The sequence below is a fragment of the Papilio xuthus genome, unplaced genomic scaffold, assembly GCF_000836235.2.
Source record: "Papilio xuthus unplaced genomic scaffold, Pxut_1.1 DF824655.1, whole genome shotgun sequence".
NCBI lineage: Eukaryota > Metazoa > Arthropoda > Insecta > Lepidoptera > Papilionidae > Papilio > Papilio xuthus.
Window position 1 is genome coordinate 5401248 of NW_013533994.1, and position 8762 is coordinate 5410009.

The 8762-nt window shown below is 33.1% G+C and overlaps 1 protein-coding gene across 2 annotated transcripts in view; it reads left to right on the forward strand.

Annotated features, from left to right (window-relative positions):
• The first annotated feature begins 615 nt into the window (after positions 1-615).
• Positions 616-8762, forward strand: part of Nlg3 (Neuroligin 3) — a 37077-nt gene continuing 28930 nt past the window's right edge. For both annotated transcript variants that reach the window (XM_013325601.1, XM_013325602.1), the window contains exon 1: positions 616-799. The gene's annotated coding sequence lies outside the window, so the exon portion shown is untranslated. The remainder of the gene's footprint in view (positions 800-8762) is intronic.

The window sequence follows — 8762 nt, forward strand, 5'->3', positions numbered from 1 at the left end:
TGTATTTCGGTGTATTTTACAAAACTATTCCAAAGAAAAATATTAAGTAAACATAATTGTGTTCTTGTTGACTTTTTAAAGTACAACTCATGTTATAGATAACATAAGTTTCTCGCTAAAGTAACTAATTTCAAATCTTCATACAGTATATATCGTTCGTCCTACGGTTACCAATTCCGTTCCCTACAAAATAACGGGAGACGATCTAAGCTTAAAATTTTAATAAATTAACTTCTTTTCAAATATTCCTGGAGTCGACTTTTTTTTAATAACTTAATTAATAATAATACATTTCAACATAGAAAATATCTATAATGAGGTTCATTACTGTTCAATGAAACAATGTTATAAGCCGACACACTCATAAATCCATAGCATAATACGTGAATTAACTGCGATTTATTGTGGCGACGTTTCAGCGGGACCGTTAACGAGGCCCGAAACGCGCGTGATCTCGTCAAACTTCGTCATATATCGTCGTAGTTCGTCAAAGCTCGTCTTCCCCCGGCGATCCCCGCTCGCATCTTCTGACGAAGCTGCGCGTCCAAGCATGCGCACAAACCACGACGTTTCAAACGGCATCAGAGTGGCGACCCGCCCGCCCGTACGACCGCGCCCCGCCGCAGCGATTTATTTCCGACATAACCTACTATTAACTGTCGCAAACGTCAATAAATGACGGATGTCATAGTGTATTTACGATTTGTGAACTTGGAGTGATTTCTGTGCTGTGTAGTGTACAAATTATGTGAATGTGACAAGACTTTTATGTGTTGGTTAAGTCAGGAGTTTCGTAATGGTAAGCATTTTTGAATAAATCTTAAGACGTTTCAAAGTATCTTAAAGTAGATAAGAAATTAATTTAACACTTTATAACAGAGAAATATAAGGAAGTTAAAAAGGTGTAAACTAAAAATTAATATGTTTAAAGAAATCATGTTATATTTTATAAAAACTTCAGTGATACGAATTAGTTTTTAGGTTATAGGTACAAACAAGTATGTCTGGAGATTAATTCTGCAATAAACTTTAATAACGTCCAAAATTTTGACAGTGTTTTTCATAGTCCTCAAATAAATACATAGTAAAATATAATTGCCACAGTCTCAACGTGTAAAAAAAAACGTTCAAAAATGTTAAATCTGTTTTTATACCTCGTGGTATAGTTATTAACAATTTTGGATTGATTGATTAATCTATCATATAAGTTGATTTTTAAATTTATAACGAATTGGCGTAAAAATTTTCATTCATGGTTTATTCCCATGAGGATCTCTTTGACTGGATTTAATATATTTCCATGGATTCATCCATTTCCTGCATTCAATTCTTTTTTCAACGTTTTTAAGGTTATCGTTTGTGTATATCATTTTTCTCATCTATCACAATCTTATTAATTAGTCTCATTTCAAACTACAGAAAACAATATGAGAATCAATTTAATTATCTCTATCTATCTACAATATTAAAGTTTTGGGTTAATCGAATTGACGCAAAGGCGTATGTTTCAAGGATCGTTCATAATCCGATAATTTAAACCGTCTTATATGATATATCCTATTTATAATTTTAAATTCTGTATTTTCAACTGAAATATGAATCTCAAAAACACGTACAATAAATGAAGTATGTATTATTATATATTACTAATATTATAAATGCGAAATTTACGATGGATGGACAATTGCTAGAAGACATAGTTGTAAAACATATTCTGGAATGACACTAAGGCTACTAGTTTTTTTTTTAATTCGGTGCGGACGGAGTCCTCAGCGACAGTTAGTAGAATATAAATACAGATTAAACAAAAATCGGAATAAACAAATATGTTGAAAGAGATGATTGATTGATTTTACCAAGATGGAGTGATGTTACATAAGAAAGAGCATAACCTTAACAATACAACAGAAATAAAAGCCATTACCATAAAAGTTCCTACATATTCCGACCGTTATTTCAACCATTTATAACAAACACAATGCGTGACCACATAATTCATTAACTTCAAGCGCGATTAAATTTATTTTCACATATACAAATTCTGATATTAGTTATAAAATTGGATTTATTATAATAAGCTTATTAACTTGCAATGTAAGCGGATTCTTGCAACTTAATTTTAAAGCAAGTATCATCAACAGATTGTAAGACTAATGCTATATTAAATAAGTTTTAACCGCGACTTTGTCTGCGCATAAGTAAAAAAGGCATATTAAATAGCCTATGTGTTCATCCAGACAGTGTTCTATGTGTATATCAAATTACATCCTGATAAATGCAGCTGCTCTGGAGATAACAAACTAATATACACTATATCTAACTATATCCATTCAAACATTCGTATTTATATCACCGAAGTTTATTTAATCTGTGCAAGACGCGTGTCGCAAATGTTCTCACTAGACCCTCAGTGGTTGCTAAGATAAAGCGCATTAATACTTTGTTCAATATAATTTGCTTGAATAGAAAAATTAATCAATTAAAATTAATTAATTAAATTATTAATTAATGAACGATCCCAAATTCTTTAAACGTACTTAGTGTCGTCAATAATAAGACACCAACCATTAGGATAGGTTAAATTAAACAAAACATAAGCATTGTAAATAAAATATAAAAACACGTTGAACAAAAAATTGAAGTAATACACTCTAAAAAGTCTTTATATTTAACAATAAAGAAATATTCATAGTGAAATGTTTTCCAAGTATTGCTAGAAGTATCACTGAATAAGTTACTCATACAATATAAGAAGTAAACTTGCCGCGGTGCCGCTTTGGCTATTGAATAAATAAAATGTTTGTTCGAGTATCACTACCAGACGAAATCACTTGTTATTTTTATTGAATCCAAAAAGTCTAAATGTATTTACATTTAAAGAGATAAGCCTATTGTGCGTAGGTTTTGTAAATACGAACAGGTTTTCTATGTATCAGATCCTTTATACTTTTCTTTTCAACCATCGTTATTTTTAGGTTAGGGTAATATCGGATTTTGCCTATTCATGTAAAAGTATCGAAATCAAATAATTTTAAATTCATATCTCTAACCGTTGGTTTCCGAGCCCAAAAACTCTATGAGTCTTATAGTCATCCCTTTCATTATTTTTGACAAAACACAGTCTCACAGACTCGCGGTAATAACCTTATGTATATTCTTTGGCATGACAAATAACGATGACCAATAAATACCAAAATGTTACTGGGATTCAAGAACACAATCTGTGCATTATTGTATGTTCTTGAACTATTAAAAAATTATTTTTATTAAATAACGTATTGATTAATGCGAAATTGTTTTTTAATCTCGACCCAATAATACTCTCTCCAAAACGTTTACTTTTAAAACACTTTTCAAGTGACATTAAAGCTCAAGCGCCACGTTTCATTTAACACGACGAAAATATTTTCACTTCATAAAACGACTTTGGCCGTTTGACGCCATCATTTTTGACGATCAATTTGACGCGGCCATTTGATGTTGCTTGCAGCTGCGCAAAGTGTTTATAGCGTTAGTTGAGCGAGGCTAAGTTTTAGTTCTACGTCGTATATTGCAGACCTTTTTAACTTGAAACTAGGTACGTATATTAATGTGGTGAGGTGGTGGGCAGAACGAAAGATTTTCCGTCTTCTTATTATTTTATTTACTGCTTTACAATATATTTTTACTTGCACTCGTTTCGTCTTGCCGTCCTTCCATTATTCCCTTCGCACTGTCATACTTTCGTTCCATTCTGTCCAATTAGTCATTCACGCATCTCAATCTTAATTGTCTAGCATTCGTTCAAAAACCACAGTCCTACATTAATACAGTAATTATGTAAATATTTTACAGCTGATTGCGACACGAAGTTGTTTACTTTCGTCACATGACTAATTGTTATTTGGTCGCACCTCATTGATTTACAACTTATCTAAATTATAGAAGTTATAGAAGTACAAGAAAAGCAGAGTTTAGTGGTCAATAAACAGAGTTGAAGAAAAGACAGAATCAAAGTATGTTACCCATCAAATTTCTCCTTTTTGTCCTAACTATCTTGTCTGTAAACTTGTTAAATTGACTCGTTAAGCGGTTTGTCAGTTTGTTGAACTGTATATCAAAGATGTTTTTACGTTGTATTAATAATTTATCTCTCATATACATATTATCTTTGCATTCCCGTAAACCATATCGTCGTGTGGATATTTTACGTTGTAATCCACGCACGCGTTACGTTACGGGCGGCATAAATCATCGCTCCGCACCTCGTTACCCCACATACCCTATCAATCGATATTCGCCGGCACTCTGTTTTTATGAAATTACGAGTCTCCCCTTTCTGACTTTACTACGTTATATGTAATATTCTCTCCCAGGTGACATGTCGACAACGAAAGTATGAACATTTTACTCAAAATGTCATGTCTACAACGAGACCGGTGAATTTTGTTGCAGCATTTCTTGTTTGTTTTAGTTTTGTGTTGTGTAAAGTGTATTGATATTAAGTTACGTACAACTTTGTTGATTTGAAATATTATTTTGTAACAAGCTTTGATATGTTTTGTCACTTGTCTTTTAACTGTTCCATCAGTTAATTAGAACTATAGTTAAACAAGAGTCTGAGCAGTTGAGAGAAGTGCAGCCGTCGGGGTTAGTTCTGACGGAAAAAATATAAACTACATGGCCGTAGAAAATGGCATAAAAAGAAAAAAAATGTTGACTCATTGCCTCCGGGTCAAGTATTCTTGTTTGTCTACACTATTTCAATATAAAACAACTACTGAATTCTATTGCCCATGTCAATTCTTGCTTCTTTTTATTTGACACGGACTTAAATAATTACTGGCAATTTCATATGACTGATAAAAAATATATTTTATTATGAATAAAAAAATATAAAAGTTAAAAATTTAAAGCATTCAAGTGGACACTACAATCTGAAATCATCTTCAGTCGTCGCTATAAAAAGTGTGAAAAAGATATTCCGTTACTTCACTGTTGTCAACACAATTTCTTTGTTGGTTATTGTTGTTGGCGTCAAAACGGTTTGCTTTCATGTTGGCGCTTTGTTATTTCTCAACACTGTTAGGCGGCCCCTAACAACATCCAATATCAATTTGTCACATAACGGAGAGAATTTCGTGTTCTCTGTATTGCATCTTCATTGTTTGTACGTAGCAAAAGCTAAATTGCTATTTCGAAAATGAAAAGTTATTAAGTAATTGTGTTCACAGAGTTTACACGTGAAACAATTTAATAAGTAATTGTATCTAAAAGGGTTAGTGTAAATATAGTTATTTGTATTGAAAATAATTCATCGTATTTCCATTGATTGGATAGTTAGGGAAAACAGACATCGTTTGAACCGAATTATTACCAGAATATTGGTCTCTATTGGTCGAACAACGAACTAAGAAATAATTTCGGATACGATCTTCATTTAAAATTAATTTCTGGTAAAAACAGAATCCCGGAAAGGCTTGTAAAAATGCATACCAAAATAAATTTCGTTAGTAATAACAAGTTTTTTCTGGGCAGAATGACTGACGCGACATTTGGAGAGGTTTGGAGTAGTCATGGTCACGGGGTTACTGAGGTGTTTAGCGCGATGGGGTCATGGCCGCGCTACCTGACGGTGCAAATTTAAAATATGCGGTAGGAATTATAATTCTATAACTCTATTTTTACTGCACTTGTCAAAAACATTACTAAGACCTGTAATAGTAAGTAATGAACAACATAACTCACACTCGTAAAACTGAGGGGTAAGAGATGGACCTCCATTTGGCGCAGTCCTGACACACCTCTCTTGCTTCCTCTACATTCATACGTCTATGCCAACATGCATTCTGGTCCGCCCTTCTTGAGTATTTCATTGATCTTAACGGTAAAAGACCGCCTGGGTGGGACAATAGTCGAAAACATTGCTGATTAGCATAGCACCAATTTTTCACAATAATCTATTTCATGTTTTATTTTGAATACACGTTAATCAATATTCATGTTATCACGCTGGTTTTTAATTCCGCTGTATTACTATACAGGAGTTTTCGGGTTAACAGCGCAGTAGGTTATTAAATACCACGCGTGGCCTGGTACTATTATATTTTATTGATATAAAAAACTACTACGCAAAATATTGACTGCTAGGGAAAACACTTCGGTTACTTTACAAATGATTCTATCAACATTAAAAAACTTTTAACTGCCAATAATAGTAAAACTTCCTTTGTGGCAAATGACTCGTTCGTTGCGTGTTTGGAACTATTCATTAATTCTACATTTGATTTCATGAGACCTAAAAATGTTACTTTCGATTTTTACAATTGTAAAAGCAATTTGTAAGTTTTAATGGGCCAAATGAATTACAGTTCAGGTTAAACATTAATGATATGGTACAACGGTTTGAATGTTTATTGCTATTATTTAACTCATTGTGAATTTTAAACAGCGGTTATGTCACGTAGCTATTTATACGTGAATAGTTTAAATAAAAATGGAAATACAACGACTTTTATATGAAGCCTAAAAATACTTTCACAAAAACTGTGTGATGGTTGAAGACATAGTTTTATTATGAGCATGGACGGATTATCTTTAACATGATTTATTTTTTACATTATACGATGATAAACGAGCATGTGGCCATCTAAATTCGCCAAATTACCATGTGATCGCTGCCTATAGATGGAGGAGGAGATGCCTAGAAAAATAATATTTCGTCTCAATATGAGTCCCACATATCCTCTTCCCTTTCACATCCTATGCAAAGGGTTGGGAGAAAAGGAGACTAAAATAAGGCCTCCAGTTATGTATTAAAGAGAAAGGTAAATTTATTATCTTCACTTTCAATGTATCGGGTTTAAGCTTACTAGAAAGCTTTTTAACAATCCGATGACGTGTATGTTTTTAGTCAAACTTGTTCTTCACTCCGAAGCAAAACTACGTAAGCATAGAATTATGACGTAAGCAGAAGGGTTTGAGCTGTATTTACCGAGAGCGAACTTTGTCGACTTCAAACATACGTGCAAAAGTAAATATTAACATGAGTAAGTTGTTAGTAGATTTGCTGCGTCATCTTATTCATTGCGATTTGCTATGAAGCTTCGGCTTTAGGGATTAGTGTTGCATTTTTTAACTAGCAATTAAAATTATACTCTGATACGTATGTTGTTTCAAATGTAAAATTGTTTTAAACTAAATAAATCATTTCATTTAAAAATGAATGGCTCATTTTTTTCGCCAGACCAGTTTACCCAGAAAGGATTTTTTATTGACTAGATATTGAATAAGATACTTTAAAACTGAAAAAAGCAATCCCAACGTACTAGTGTTTTAGTGAGTAATTTTTATTACATTTTTTACAAATTGGATAGAGTTACAAAACACCTCCAGTGTCCACCCAACAGAACAAAACAAAAAGAAATGTGGAAAACTGTTCCAGGTTTGGAATACTTGACTCTTATGTCAAGCGGTACAAAAAGAGCTACTTTACCATTCACTAAAAGAATAATAAAGGGGTAATAAATTCGAAATGAAAATGAAATTTAACAAAACCTCGCGACAAAAAAAAATCTTCAGAAATTAATTAAGATCGTAAAAACTTTTGTGCAGAAAAATGCGGCAACATTTCCGAGTACGGCTTTTGTTAGTGGAATACTGAAAAGTGCTGCAAAAGTTTTGCGTAATACATTTGACTACAAAATGTTATCAAGTATCTACTTTCTATTCAATCTTGGTAGTCATATTCAATTGTTATTACAAACTAACGTGGACTTTCCTTATTATTTCGACTCTATATCAGGTCGGTTAAAGTCGACTTAAGATTTCTTCCAATTTATACTGTAAACTATCCAAGTCACAAGCTATTCTGCTTTTGTCATAAATAACTTTAAAGATCTACCTAAATACTAGATATGTTTACATAGAGCTATTATAAATGCTGCCTTTACTATACTGTTTGCAAAGACTTCCTTCCCAAGATCTAAAGCTGTAGCAATCCTTATGAATATTACAGTGACAAAGGGCTATTCTATCTAAAACGTACAATGCAGTGTAACTTTGTTATATGTCCGAAATAGAGTGACCGGTCGCATTGTGATATAGGTCAGTTGTTCTGTACGCTCTAATCGATTGATCACTCTGTGTCTCCGGCTCAACGATCCCGTGTTGAACACCGCGGTGCTTACGTGATGAGCATTTGTTCAACGCTCTTCTATTGGATCATTGTAGACGTGAGTGACGTCAGTTGCAATGGTTATTCCAGCAACTGCAGACAGTAAAAGATTGGAAGGAGATGTGTCAACAAGCTTCTGATCTGTACTGTGTGACATTACTAAAATTGTTATTATTTACTTAACTTTTTATCCTTCATAATTTTTGCGATCCATTATAACGTGTTTGGTTACTTAAGACTATCACATTACGCTGAATGGATCAGGCTTTGGGCAGTTTTTATACATTTAGATTTGGATCAAAGGCATGAAAATGTAGTAAATTTTATACGCGTGATATAAAAGGGGCATCACCTATGGAGGTATTGAAAGGCTCCAATTTGCCACGATTCGTATCACGCGTCGCTTTTGTGGTCGCCACGCTGTGATTTCATTCATGAAATCCAATATCTTTGCCGGTAGGCGGTATCACAAAAGTTGGATCCTTTATGGTAGGAATATTTTACGCTTTCTATTCTGTAGTTAACACGTACTGACTTTATCGTAGGTTACTTTATAAAGATTTTTTTATTTATAAAGTCTGCAGAAATTTTCAATGTCAGATTTTTT